The 15,109-nt window shown below is 42.2% G+C and overlaps 1 long non-coding RNA gene across 1 annotated transcript; it reads right to left on the bottom strand.

Moving 5' to 3' along the window:
- Positions 1 to 8,256: 8,256 nt before the first annotated feature.
- On the bottom strand, positions 8,257 to 9,560 carry LOC125344235. Its single transcript, XR_007209447.1, has 3 exons — positions 9,343 to 9,560; positions 8,640 to 8,642; positions 8,257 to 8,367 (listed from the first exon to the last, which is right to left on the bottom strand). It is a non-coding gene; the product is annotated as an uncharacterized LOC125344235 (long non-coding RNA).
- Positions 9,561 to 15,109: the final 5,549 nt, after the last annotated feature.

A 15,109-nucleotide genomic window follows, 5' to 3' on the forward strand; every position in this document is an offset into this window, starting at 1 on the left:
TTTGACTATTCGTGTGTGTTGTCTTCTAGCTTATGAAACACATTTATGGCAGTTATTAATTGTAAATTCTTTGTCAAGATGCTAGTAAAATTACATTTCTTTAAGGTCAGCTTCTGGAGTTGGTTTTGTTCCTGTACTTAAGCCATATTTTTGTTTATTCCTATATCTTTTAATCTTTGGTTGGAATTTGTGTATGCCAAAAACACAACTCTCTCTCAGCCTCTGGTACTTGTTTGGTGTTTAAGGAGACCTTCACCAACTGGTTGGGGTTCATTGACCTCTCCAACCTTCTCTAATCTCTTGCTTCCTTTGGTGCCTTTCTTTGGAACCATGGCTCATAATTATTTTATTTTGTTTTTATTATTTTATTGTTTTTGATGCCCATCCTAGGGCTTGAACTCAGCGCCCAGTCACTATTCCTTAGTTTTTATTTTTTTGTTCAAGGCCAGAACTCTACCACTTGAGCCATAGCTCCATTTAAGGCTTTTTGGTAATTACTTGGAAAGAAGAGTCTCAAGGACTTTCTTTCCTGGATTGGCTTCGAACCACAATCCTCAGATCTTAGCATCCTGAGTACCTAGGATTACAGGCACAAGCCACTGACACTGGGCTTTGTAGGCTTTGTAGGGCCTTTTGGCTTCCTGGGGTTCCCAAACTCTGTCCCCTTTTCTGTCATCTTTCCCAGTCACAACTGACACTAGCTGTGCAAGCATCCACAGTTGAGCCAGGATGTAAGGTACATGGGGCTTCTTTTTGAGTGTTAATTTCAAGTCAAGAACCCAGTCTTACAAAACTTTCCCTAATTGTTCTACACTGTATAGGGAAAAGGGCACAAAGGGTTGTGCCAAATTCTGGGAATTTTCCAACAGCCTTTACTAATCACTTCCAAGCATTTTCTTTATCCTCTCGTCTTCCTTCCTTCCTTCCTTCCTTCCTTCCTTCCTTCCTTCCTTCCTTCCTTCCTTCTGTTCTTTCTTCTTCCCTTCCTTTCTTCTTTCCTCTTCCTCCTCCTCCTCTTCCTCTTTCTCTTACTCTTCTTCCTCCTCTTTCTTCTTGCCCTTGTGCTGTGGCTACTCTTCTGTGTTCTCTACACTCTTGTAGTCATTGTGCTCCATATATTAGTGTTAATTCTACACCAGAAAACAGTCATTGAGCCCTGATTGCTTTAAAAATATTCTTGGCAGGATTCTATGTCTCACTGCTGTAATACTAGCTACTCATGGGGCTGAGATCTGAGGATCATAGTTCCAAGCCAGCTGGGGCAGAAAAGTCTGAGAGACTCTTAAATCCAATTAACCACCAAAAAAGCCAGAAGTGGAGCTGTGGCTCAAGTGATAGAGTGCTAGCCTTGAGCAAAAAAGTTCAGCTCCAGGACCAGCACCAAAATATTTTTGTCAGAGGAGTTTATGCAAACATTTTGTAGTATTAGATGGTTTCATTGTGATATTTTATACTCGGATACAGTGTACACTGGACAAATTCATCTTCTCCCTCATATTACCCTCACTTCTTATTTTTTGGTACTGATCCTGGGACTTGAACTCAGGGCCTGGGTGTTGCAAACTGCTGAGTGCCTTGTCCCACCATGGCCAGGAGCAAAGCAATGATGGAGACCAGACAATGGAACCGATTGGGGGCACCAGGGGACCTGCTGCCTGATGCCAGCAACAGATCTAGAGGGTCCCGTGAACAGGGCTTTTATTAATCATCAAATAGGGGAGTATGTGCAGAAAGCAAGGTAGCAGTCTGTTAGAAGTTACCAACATCAGAATAGGCTTGGTGAGTTCCTGAAAACAGGAGGTGAAGGTGATCAGCAAACAAACACAATTTGGATAGGCTCCTGCCTGGTTCCAAGGTCTAGGGAAGTTCAGAAGCTGAATAGTTTACACCTAGGAGGGAATCTGTGGCCTTTGTAATGCTCAGAGCAAGAGATCTTTCTCAGGCTGCTCTCAGCCTTTTGAGAGTTAGAGAACGGCATTTCAATGCTCTTTGGCAGACCTCATGGCTTTGCACTTACAGGTTCCCACAATTCCCCCTTTCTTATTATTTGTGACAGCATGATTTTAGCTTCCATCTAAGCTAGCACACACTGGATGCTAGAGGACAGACATTGGAACAGGCAGGGAACCAGCAGAATGATTCCCACTATGGAAAGGGCCAAAGCCAGGAGAACCATTCTGGAGGACCCCAGTCATTGCTGATCTTCAACTTAGCCAGCTCTCTTTTGAGCTGTCTAGCTGGCTCTGAATCTTTTGAGAATTGTTATTAATATTTAAGCAGCACAATCCTCCAAATTGTTCACATTCCAAGTGGTTTTTTAACAGCAGGTAATCTATGGCAGCTCAATTTTGAGAAATTCCTGTTCATAACTCCATCATTTCCTGATGTATTTCTTCTAAAATTATACCCATGACATTTGTCATCTTGTTGAAAACACAAGATAGCCTGGTGAGTTCTTTCTGGACACCCCCTACAAGTCCAGGGACAGGCTGTAGCTGTAGCTACAGCCATATCCGCAGTATTTAGCAGCACAGGTTGTCATCACAATTTGGGGGAAGATCACATCTCATATGTCTCTTACTATGAGTCAAATTGTTAAGTAAGAGAGGCACTATCCTCCCATCATAACAGAGTCCTGAATAATTTTTCTTTAGAGCATTGTCTGCCTGTCCTTCATAAAAGAAAGACCAGCCAATGCCAAGTCTTTTTGCTCTAGGTAAACTGAATCTTGTTACTGACAATACTGAGGTCATGTATGCAGTCAAAATATAAACACTCATGATAGAATATAAACTCAAGGTCTAAAATCAATTCATTTTCTAAGATCTCATCTTCTTGCTGACTAATCTCAACTTGGGTTATACTTATGTATCCATTAGGCTGACAGCAAGTACTACTAGATTCTGTGTTAGGGTATTTTGTACAGAATGGCCTTCCTTGACACAGAAAGAAGTCTTATTCATGGTATCAATGGCTAATTGAAGCCATAAGTGTAGGGAACTGGTAAATTCTGACTCAGGGGCCAAATGCACAGTGACATTTTTTCTTATAAGAACATTGTCTTGTGGTTAGCCTTTCTGTATTTTGGAACAAGTATATTTCCCTTCCTCATTGGAGAAGCTATGATTTAACTATACCAAATTGGACATTATCTCTCTTAGACTGGTCTGAGATGTTTATCCAGGGCCCCCCAATCCTACTCTGACTGAATATATTAACTCCATCTTTATACCAGTAGACAGGTCCCATTTCTGATTTGTTACACATCACAGTACAATTTAAGTGCAATGGCTTACCCAACACAGGAACCCCCCAAACAGAGGCTTGTACAGAATAAGGGGCACTGGCGATGTGACTAATTACCATCATCATTACAAAGACATTGTATTAATCTCCTGTCCATTGTCCTTTAAGTGTCTCTCAGCTTCTTGAGAAGTCTTCTTCATCTGTCCTCAGATGGGAATGGTTGCAGTTCTGGTTTTCACTGTTTCTTCCCCAGCCTTGAGTTGTCCTCATTTTCTTTTTTTTTTTTTTTTTTTGGCCAGTCCTGGGCCTTGGACTCAGGGCCTGAGCACCATCCCTGGCTTCTTCCCGCTCAAGGCTAGCACTCTGCCACCTGAGCCACAGCGCCCCTTCTGGCCGTTTTCCATATATGTGGTGCTGGGGAATCGAACGGAGAGCTTCATGTGTAGGAGGCAAGCACTCTTGCCACTAGGCCATATTCCCAGCCCACTATCCTCATTTTCTTGAAGGACTCCTCCAGAGGCTTCCTGGTGTGAGGCGCTTTTCTCTGTATCTCTGGGTTTTAGTTTCTAGGCTGGTAGCCAAATGTCTGCATAGCCTGTGGACACAAGCATAACCACAGCCCCATACTTTGACAGTACCTGGTTTCCAGTTATCAGTGTCATCCTTCCACTATACTGGTTGGTATGATAACTGTGACTTTTTCAGGTCCTTCCAATGCTTATCTGCTGCCAAAGTATTAGATGGAAATTTTTAAATTTTCAAAATTAAGAGAAAATAATGCCATTGCTATTTTTTCTTTGGGGATCCGGTGACCCACACCTATAACCCCTTTTTGTTTATTTAATTGTGACTGCATTTTACAATAGCTTATTCTTGTGGATTGTAAGGGATTCCTGTAATAAGTTTAATTTGCCATTATCTAGGAAAATTTGTAATTTAAGTGTTAGCAAAAGTAGGAGCATTGTCCCTTTTAATAGTAGAGGGAACCCTTATGATCAACAAACATATTACCCTGGGACAAAGGATCAGGCAATTGGGAGTGAACTCTAGTGAGTTTAGAAGTAGTTGTTTTATTCCTGAGTTGTTGGAGTAAGTACTCTAAGTACCATCTTTTGCTGTGCAGTTAGAGGGAGTTAATTATTACTGTAACAATGTGCCTTCCCCTTTTTGCTCCTGTCAGTAAAATTTTTGAAATAGGAGAGCTTTTAACATTTTTTGCCAAAATCCAATGTGAAGATTTTAGAAGTAAAACGACCTTACCTTTTTTATAATGGATATAATGGATATGTGTTGTAGGAGTTGCAGCTCCTCTTGAGCTTGACTACAATTGTCACAAAAGTTCTGTATTTAAGGCAACTTACATACTTGGAGAACAGACATATTAACCATATATTAAACATATATTGAAGACATATTAAGCACATATTAAACCCCTGCTATGGTTTTTGAGAGGCTGAGGATTTGCGGCTCCTTGGCTGGGGCAGCCCTTTAGGAGCTGTTTGGTAAAAGGACTTAAATTAGTTTTAAAGTAAAAATTAGCAGTTTAGTTAAAAGATGTTTATCTGAAGGTCCTTGACATAAATAAACATTGAAGTGAACTTTGGCTTAGTTACTACTTAGTTTTAGGTTATTGGAACATTGACAAACGTAATAGTGTATAACAATTACTTTCATAGGTGGACATAAAGAAATCAGATATACAACCAGTCATGATAAAATAGAGAAGCCACATGTTGAAAGTTTGAATTTTGGAGTCTTATTGGGATGCTAGAGGTCTGAAGGCAGGCCAATTACAAAAACCTGAAGCCCCAAACAGAGCTTGCACCAAGATTTTAAAGGCAAAGGTCACAGGTGGTGTGGAGATCAAGCCTCAGCAAGGCATCACAAAAACACAGCACTGGGAGCAGGCCTCCCCTAGGGATAAATGACAAAATGTATTTACATATTTCCCAAGCAGGGCCCTCCCAGCTCTATCCATTGAGCCAGGCAATGTGTAATATATTCTAACAAAAATATTACCCCTTTTATGATAATAGATTTTCAGCATCAAAATATCAGATAATTTTGAACAGGTTTACACATATATACAAACACATACACCTTTGTGCACAAAACTCTTAAGGGGCAATTGGTTTTAAAAATGAAAATTGGACATATCAAAAAAGAAAAAAAAAAGGCCTGGGATGTGGCTTAGTGGTAAAGTGCTTGCCTAGGATGCATAAAGCCCTGAGTTTGGTTCCTCAGTACCACATACACAGAAAAAGCCAGAAATAGTACTGTGGCTCAAGTGGTAGAGTGCCAGGACTGGCAGAAAGAAAGGAAAAGAAAAGAAAATTGGCTGTGAATTGTTTTGGAATTCCAATGGCAAGTTTAAAGAATGCAGTTTAAAGAATGGCTTGTTTCACCTCTAGGCCTTGGAGCTGGGTGGATAGCCCCCCACCTCCTGGCAGGCTCCAGGATATCTGTGAAAACAGCCCCCAATACCTAGCCAGTGCTAGGATGGCTGTGACTCAGTTTCCACACTATATCTTGACCTTATTTAAACCATAGTTAACTTAATTACAAACCAACTTTACTTATAGACATACTCATACTATCTGCTACATACTTGAACTTTCTGTGGTATGTATTTCTTGCTTCTTTTTATGTTGGACAAACATTCTAAGACAATTTTACTTTACAAACTCTATTTTATTTAGAGGAAATCATTCATTTTCCTTTTCAAATTCTTTCCCGAAGCTGTTGTTGTTTTTGTTGTTGTTGTTGTTGTTGTTGTTGTTGTTGTGTGTGTGTGTGTGTGTGTGTGTGTGTATTGAACTGGTTTTGACTCTTGAATTGAACTGGTATTGACTCTTAGCCAAACTTGTTTGTACCAAAATTTGACAAGCCCTGAGTTTAAAACTGCCCACATTTTTCCTTTGGCTTGTGGATTTAGGTGATCTTAGAACTGTCTCAAATGAGATTAACTGTGACTCCACTGAGTTTACTAGATTATTGTTTTAATTTAAACTGTTCTTACTTATTATTAAGAGAAGAGGTTTGCATCACACCTGGCTAGGAATGGGCCTGAGTAGAGAGTGGCTGACTACTTTTACTGATAAAGATTTCACCTATCAAGTAACATACTTAATAATTAACCCCTTTAACACAAGGTTAACATCCCTCACTTGGCTGCTGGTCACAAGGAGAAGAGATAATGGTTATAATTGCATTCAAAAAGTAAATAATTTTAGAAAGTATCAGTACCAAGTGTTGGGAAAATGGAGGAGAACGGAAAAGGAATAGGCAGAACTCCATCATCAGCAGGCGAGGACTGTTTATTGATGAACAGCGAGGGGCACAGACATTCTCGCGGGTTTGAAGAACTTGGGACGAGGCTTATATGGGATCCGAGCAAGGAGGCAGGTTATTGAAAGCACCACTAAATCTAGGAAGTTGGGGCTTTTCCATTTGGCCCACAAAGGGTTGTTTACAGCTGGGCCTAGGTGAGATGTCCTGCCTGCAGAGGTTTTGCCTGGTGCCTGCATATCAAAGCAGGTTTGCACACTGAGGTTCTTGCCTGGTGTCTGTATGAGCCTGAGGTAATAGGGTTGGGGTCAATCCTTCACCAAGAACAATACCTTTTAAAACAGAAGCACTTTACTTTGACTGAGAATTGTAAGCCTGAGAGCCTCCTCTCCCATAGCTTATCATGCTCCTTCCCTGGCAACACTAGGTCCATCTAGTAAGGGCAGTAGTAAATAATTAGCCTCCACTCCCTCTTCCTTGAGATGGCACTCCTTTAAGGCAATAATTATGACCATGTAAGCCAACAAGATCCGCTTACAAGTGACCTCCAGGGACAAGGCAGCTGCAGCCCCCCTCCCCCAGTGTTGGGGGCTCTGGGACCCCCTTTCCCCCTATCTCCCGGGGGAATGCCTGATCCCAAACTATGAAAGAACACTCAGCTTTATCCCTCTCGCCCGCGGAAGGAACAAAGCGTTTTCTTATGGACTCCGCTGAGCTGAGAAGAAGGTTGCCGAGACTTCCCTCCCTCACGTGTCAGGAATGGCGGCGGAGAGAGGCATCGGGGAGACGATTCAATGGTCCATGAGTCTCACCCGTCCAGAGGGAGGGGAGAAGAATTTATTACAGTGACAAAGGCGGAAGGAGAGGCACCCGGGGTGACTAGCTGATTGGCTGAGCTGGGCTGCCCATCAGGTGATGTCATGAAACTTCCTCTGTGGGCGGAGATCACAATCCCCCAAGGGCCAGGCCGCCACCATTAGACACGTGGCCGAGCCCAGAGGCAGGGACCGCTTGGCTTCTCTTCTGGTTGAGACCGGAAGGTGGGAGGGGCTCCCTCCCACACTGCCCCAGGGCTGGGGGAAGGGCAGCGTGAATCCCCAACACCCCAGAAGCCATCAATCATAGCTCGACATTGTGAAGCCCCTGGTCTGCACATCCACACTGAGGTCATCGCCTCCAAGTCCTCCTAGGTTATATATGTCACTCCAGACAATAGACTGCTCTTCTCACTTCTCCCGGTGAGAAGGGGTCTTGCTGGTCCCTTTGCTGGCAATAAACCTTTCCTTTGTTCTTCTGAACCTACATAGTTTCTGGCAATGTCTAATATATTCTAACAAGAATATTACCCCTTTTATGATAATAGAATTTAAGCATCAAAATATCAGATAATTTTGAGCAGGTTTACACATATATACATACACATACACTTTTGTGCACAAAACTCTTAAGGCGCAATTAGGATTTAAAAATGAAAATTGGACATGTCAAAAAAGGGAAAAAAAGGCCTGGAATGTGGCTTAATGGTAGAGTGCTTGCCTAGCATGCCTGAAGCCCTGGGTTCGATTCCTCAGTACCACATACACAGAAAAAGCCAGAAATGGCATTGTGGCTCAAGTGGTAGAGTGCTAGCCTTGAGCAAAAGAAGCTCAGAGAGAGATCCCAAACCCTGAGTTTAAACTCCAGGACTGACAAAAAGAAGAAATTGGCTGGGAACTGTTTTGGAATTCCAGTGGCAAATGTTATATTTGCCTAATATGATAGAACCATGTGTTCAGTATTAGACAGACAACATAAAACAAATTAGGAGGGAAAACATAAAACATAAAGTTTTTGCTAACAATAATAATTTTATTTTAAAATTTTTATTAAAAAATAAAAACTCGGGGCTGGGGATATAGCCTAGTGGCAAGAGTGCCTGCCTTGGATACACGAGGCCCTAGGTTCGATTCCCCAGCACCACATATACAGAAAACGGCCAGAAGCGGCGCTGTGGCTCAAGTGGCAGAGTGCTAGCCTTGAGCGGGAAGAAGCCAGGGACAGTGCTCAGGCCCTGAGTCCAAGGCCCAGGACTGGCCAAAAAAATAAATAAATAAATAAATAAATACTCACTGGTACCAGTAGTTCATACCTGTAATCCTAGCTACTCAGAGGGCTGAGTGCTGAGAATTGCAATTTGAAGCCTACCCAAGCAGAAAAGTCCATGAGACTCATCTCCCATAAACCAGCAAAAAGGTAGAAGTAGTAGTGTAGGCTGTGGAAGAGGGTCAGCCTTGAAAGAAAAACCTAGGGGACACTGTCCAGGCCATGAGTTCAACTCCTAGGACACACACACACACACACACACACACACACACACACACACACACACACACAAACACATGCTCATTTAAACTTGTTAGTTAACTTTATATATTTCAAGTAACTACAGGTAAGGTATTTGCTTGGTCTTATTAACAAAACTGGATGGTACATATTTCTTATCTGCCATCCCACTTTCCTTCCTTCCTTCCTTCCTTCCTTCCTTCCTTCCTTCCTTCCTTCCATCCTTCCTTCCCTGCCCTTCCTTTCCTCTTTTTTTCTTTCTAATTTCTTTGTTTCAGTGTTGGGGCACTGGGGTTTGAACTCAGGGCCTGGGCACTGTCACTTAGCTCTTTCCAGCAAGACTGACATTCTACCACTTGAGCCATACCTCCATTTCTAGCTTTTTGGTGGTTAATTGGATATGAGTCTCATAGACTTCCCTGCTTGGGTTGGCTTTGGACCCTTATCCTCAAAGCTCATCCTCCTGAGTAGCTATGATTACAGGACTAACAGCATTTTTATAGGTGATTAAGACCTAGATGGTAAAGAACAGAATATATTTAGACAACTTTTTTTGACAAGGCATATTAATATATGAATCAATCTTTGAATATTTTATATACCTCTAAAGCATTTTATAATCTATAGGATTGTCATTTGCAGGCTTGATGGGGAGCAATGCCTGTAGGTACCAAATTAGCATTATCAAAAGTAAATGTTTGGAGAAGTAAGTTTCTTAAGTCAGTTTGTAGTACAGCTTTACAAAGATTTGTCTTTTAACAAGGCTAAGAAATCAACAAAAGTTTCCAGGCCTCCCTACAGAAGAGATAGCTGTTTATTTTGGTTCTGTTACCTCTTTCCCTGCTCTGCCATTCTGATGGATTACGTGATCTCTGTACAGTATGTGTCCAGCCACACCCAGGCAAGCTCGCTGTCGCCCGAGTCCATCAGCCCTGGCTTGTCCTAAAGCTTGGCTGTGGGCTTCCTCATTCCACCACATTTGGATTTGTAGATATTGGTGGGGTTTGGGGCAGGTTTTGGCCAACATTTTCTAGTTGTGAGCAATTAAATGCTTAGCCTCTGCTAATCCCTTAAGAATGCCCATAGTGTCATGGGTGCTTATGGCCTGTTTAAACTCCCAATGGGTCTTATAAGACAGTGTTTTATATTTAGCATGGAAGCAGCCTTTACGGGGAATTTTGCTCTCCTCTTGGTTAAGTAGTTGTAATTTAATGGGCTCCACCAAAGGAATTTTAATGTGAGCTTCCAATCTCCCTTGTTGTTGAGCTATAGGCCGGGCAGATGGCCTCACAAGAGGGCACAGAGGGGACTGAAACTGGTCAACTACCTCACTTCTGGAAGAGTCAGAAGAAGACTCTTCTTCATCACCCTCCCACGCTTCACATTCCTCACATCCCTTGTTACCAGATCTAAAGCTTTCTGCCACATCTTCCTGACTTTTACCCCAAGACTCCAGGGTTTCCAGCTTTGTCACAAGATCCAGAGCTCTTGTTTACATCTTTTTGCTCTTTGTGGCAAGACTCAGCTTTTAGTTTCATCCTTTTGCTTCTTGCTGCTAGACTCAGAGCTAGCCACATCCTATTGCTGTAGGGAAACCTCCCGCACAGGCCCATAGCCTACTGACTGAGGAGCCTGATGATACTCCAACACCATTATAATTACATTGCATAAAGACTGAACTTTTGATGAGATTTTCTTCCCCAGGCTTTGAGCCTCATAGAAGGATCTTAACAATCTCTCTCCATTGCTGTAAACACAACACCTCTTGCAGAAGCTGCAAATGGCTGTACTTTTCTACATACCAGGCTAAACTTTCCATAACCTTACCTTTCCCCCTGACTTTGTCAGTGGCCTGCCCATCGGCTTAAGATACCCGGCCCTTTTGCTTTGAGCTAACTCCATTGATTACCCTGGCCATCCTGAAGTGGGTCCTGGTGCGTGTTGTGGGATCACGAACTCTTCAGCATTCCACGGCTGACTTTCCAAATTCTTTGTCCCCCGTCATTTGCTGCTCCTTGTTCTTGCCACTGCCCGTCGAGCCCCCACATTAGAGCACCAGATGTTGCAAACCGCAGCGAGCGCCTTGTCCCTTGTTGGTGGCAGTTTGCAACACCTGGGCACTGTCCCTGAGCATTTTTTTGCTCAAGGCTAGAGCTCTACCTCTTGAGTCACAGCTTCCCTTCTGGCTTTTTGGTGGTTAAGTGGAGATAAGAGTCTCACAAACTTGCCTGCCTGGGCTGGTTTTTGAACCACAATGCTCAGATCTCAGCCTCCCGAATAGCTAGGATTACAAGCAGGAGCAACCAACGTCTAGCTCCCTTTCTCCTTTCTTTAAAATAAAACATTCAGTGTACTTTAAACTGTCTTTTATGTATATGTATGTAATGTCCTTTGATTCTCCTTGTCCCTCATTATACCCTCTCCTCATCCCAATGGATCCCTTCCTAGACCATTCCCCTTTTTTTACATTCATGTCCCAGTACCATTACCATTATCATGATCATTTTAGGTGTATATTCTGCAAATGAGCAAGACCACTTGATATTTACCCAAGTTCAACTTATTGTGACTGATATGGAGCCCCTGATTGTTTTTCCACTGACACCTTGTTACTGTCACCTGCTTTGGGAAACTATTTAACTGATAATATTTAAATAAATAGATGTCTTGCTCACACCATTTTTGATGATGAATTTTAAGTGAATTGGACTTCAAATGGTAAAATGAAACCATTCCTTTGTACCTAAAGAATGGAGGATATTTTCTAAATGGGTCAGAATATCCAGAAGTAAAGCAGAATATTGACAAAGGTAACAGAATAAATACTAAATAAACAAAAGTATCACTTACAAAATAAAGCATATGCATACCAACAACTAAAATTACATAGATAGCCCGAGTAGCCGGTGGCTACTCAGGAGGCTGATATATAAGGATCCTGGTCTAAAGCTAGTCTCTGCAGGAAAGTCTGTGAAACTCTAATCTCCAATTAACCACCACCAAGAAAAAAAGCCAGAAGTGGAGCTGTGGGTCAAGTAGTAGGGCACTAGCCTTTGAGCATAAAAGCTCAGGAATAGCCAGGAATAGGGTCCAGGCCCCGAGTTCAAACCCCATGACCAACTAAAAGAAAAAAATACATCAGAGGAAAGGGATAAATGTCTTAACATACCTGAAAATTATTTTAAAAAATGAAAAGAGATAATATTTCCAATGGAAACTTGACCAAAAATATAAGCACAAAAGAAAACCAAAATGGCCAGGTGCTAGTGGCTCACTGTAATCCTAGCTACTCGGGAGGCTGAGATCTGAGGATCATGGTTTAAAGGCAGCTGGGGTAGGAAAGTCTGAAATATCCCATCTCTAATTAATAAGCAAAAACTTGGACCGGAGGCTCATGTGGCTCAAACAGTAGAGCAAGCTAGAGAATGTGCAAGGCATTTGAGCTTTCCTGGTACTGGAACAAAAAGGCTCTTGACTATATGTAAAAGATTTATAACCTGGTTTAAAACCAAGAGATAGCCAGGCATCAGTGGCTCACACCTGTAATCATAACTACTCAGAAGGCTGAGATCTGAGGATCATGGTTCAAAGCCAGCCCTGGCAGGAAAGTCCGTGAGACCCTTAGCTCCAACTAATTACTAAAAAGCCAGAACTGAAGCTGTGGCTCAAGTGGTAGAGCACTAGCCTTGAACAAAAAAGAAAAAAAAAAACAGAATTTCAGGAGCAGTGCTCAGTCACCAAGTTCAAGCTCCAGGACTGAAATAGGCACACACACACACACACACACACACACACACACACACACACACCTCTCACATGAAATATGTTTGTTACTGGTGACTCACATCTATAATCCTAGCTGCTCAGGAGGATAAGATATGAGCATTGCAGTTCAAAGACAAAGCAGGCAAGAAAGACTGTGAGACTCTCATATCCAATTACCCACCAAAAAGCCAGAGGTGGAGCTTATTGTGGCTCAAGTGGTAGAACATCAGCCTTGAAGCACTGTGCCAAGGTCCAGAGTTCAAGCCCAAGGATTAGCGTGTGCACGTGCGCACACACACAACACACACACACACACACACACACTCACAGACATTAACATACGTACTGATAGATCATTTGTTTGTCATCTGTAAGATGGACATAGTTGAAAAGTCTGGTGCTTCTATTTTTCCTTTCTTTCTTTCTTCCTTCCTTTCTTTCTTCCTTCCTTCCTTCCTTTCTTTCTTTCTTTCTTTCTTTCTTTCTTTCTTTCTTTCTTTCTTTCTTTCTTTTTTGGGTGGTTGTAGGGCTTGAATTCAGGGCCTGTGCACTGCCCTTGTGCTCTTTTGCTCAAGGTTAGCACTCTACCACTTTGGGCCACAGCTCACATTCAGTGGGAAATTGGAGATGAGTCTCATGGGTTCTTTTCTGCTCGGGCTGACTTTGAACTATGATCCTCAGATCTCAGCCTCCTGTGTAGCTATGATTACAGGCATGAGCCACCAGCACATGGCTGGTGCTTCTATTTTTTATGAGGCACATAATTATGGGGAAATACCATTTGTATCTTTCTTAAGGAAAATCTGACAGTAATAAGCGATGTAGGTTTTCTTTTCACCAGTTAAGCAGCAATTGCCCATCCAGGGATAGATCCCAAACATACAATGCTTTAATATTCCGAAAGGTGATCGATGTTCCAATTACTTGCAGGCATAGTTGTAATAGCAATAGATTCACCCAGGGCTGAAATATAGCTCAGTGACAAAGTGCATGCCTAACAAGTGCAACATCCTGGGTTCGATCCTCAGTACCAAAAAAGAAAAGACAAAATGATACAGTTAAAAAAACCCAAACAAGTATAGAGCCACCAAGTCCACAGAGTGGTTAGCTATTCTCTCACTGCTACAAGGAATGAGGAATGTCTCTGCACAGCACTAGTAAGGGAGCTCGTGGCCCTTTCTTGTCCTATTAGTAACTTTATATTTCTTTATTTTAAACTCTTCACTACATGCATCACATTGTGGATATCACGTACACTTCCTAAAGTAAATGTTTTCACCTTGGTGAGCAAGTAGTATCAAGGGCTTACTTTAAAGTGAAAAGGGGGAAGTGATGAAAGAATCTAACACATAGTATGCAGCATTTGTCTCAGAGGAGTGACAGTAAGGAATTTTTGTCTAATGAGAGAAACTGCTGCCATGGGCAGATAACACTGCTTATTTGGGTTCCCTTAATCTTTAAGAAATTTTGTAAGTGTACCCCTGTATGGGGTACATACATAGCTACTTCTGGTGTCACTTCTCACAGTTATCTATCCATCTTGGCTTCCCCCAGCAATACATATTCCAACATAAACATATTTTTGTGTATGCTGGTATAGGACATAAAATCAAGATCTGGGTGCTGTCCCTGAGCTTTTTTTTTTTTGTCAGTCTTGGGGCTTGGACTCAGGGCATGAGCACTGTCCCTGGCTTCTTTTTGCTCAAGGCTAGCTTTCTACCACTTGAGCCACAACACCACTTCCGGCTTTGTTCCCCCTATATACGTGGTGCTGAGGAATAGAACCCAGGGCTTCATATATGTGAGGTGAGCACTTTACCACTAGGCCATATTCCCAGCCACTCCCTGAGCTTTTGTGCTCAAGGTTAGTGCTATAACACTTACGCCACAGCTCTACTTCTGGTTTCTTAATTGTTAATTGGAGATAAAAGTCTCACAAACTTTTCTGCGAAGGCTGGTTTTGAACTGCAGTCCTCAGCTCTCAGCATCCTGAGTAGCTAGGATTGCAGGTATGAGCCACTGGCACCTGGCTAATATTTTTATTTTTTTCTTATTTATTGTCACAGTGATGTACGGAGAGGTTAGTTTCATACATTAGGCCTTGGGTACATTTCTTGTACTGTTTGTTACCTCCTCCCTCATTCCCCCTCCCCCTTTCCCTCTCCCCCCATGAGTTGTTCAGTTGGTTTACACCAAATGGTTTTGCAAGCATTGCTTTTGGAGTTTTTGTCTTTTTATCCTTTGTCTCTCAATTTTGATATGCCCTTTCACTTCCCTAGCATTTGTCCTAAATCACTCCTTTATAAGTGAAAAACAGTTCTTTTGCCCATGCTTTAAGTTGTTGGTCCAAAATCAGTACTGTCCTTATTGGCCATGCAGTGTGTTAGTGACACCTACTTCAGAAGAGTCTTCTTTCTCGACAAAGGGTAAAAGCAGTGGTGAGCTACAGTTGTTTCTCACTGGACCGTATATGTTTATGTGTAACTAT

Source organism: Perognathus longimembris, chromosome 28, assembly GCF_023159225.1.
Source record: "Perognathus longimembris pacificus isolate PPM17 chromosome 28, ASM2315922v1, whole genome shotgun sequence".
In the NCBI taxonomy this organism is placed as follows: domain Eukaryota; kingdom Metazoa; phylum Chordata; class Mammalia; order Rodentia; family Heteromyidae; genus Perognathus; species Perognathus longimembris.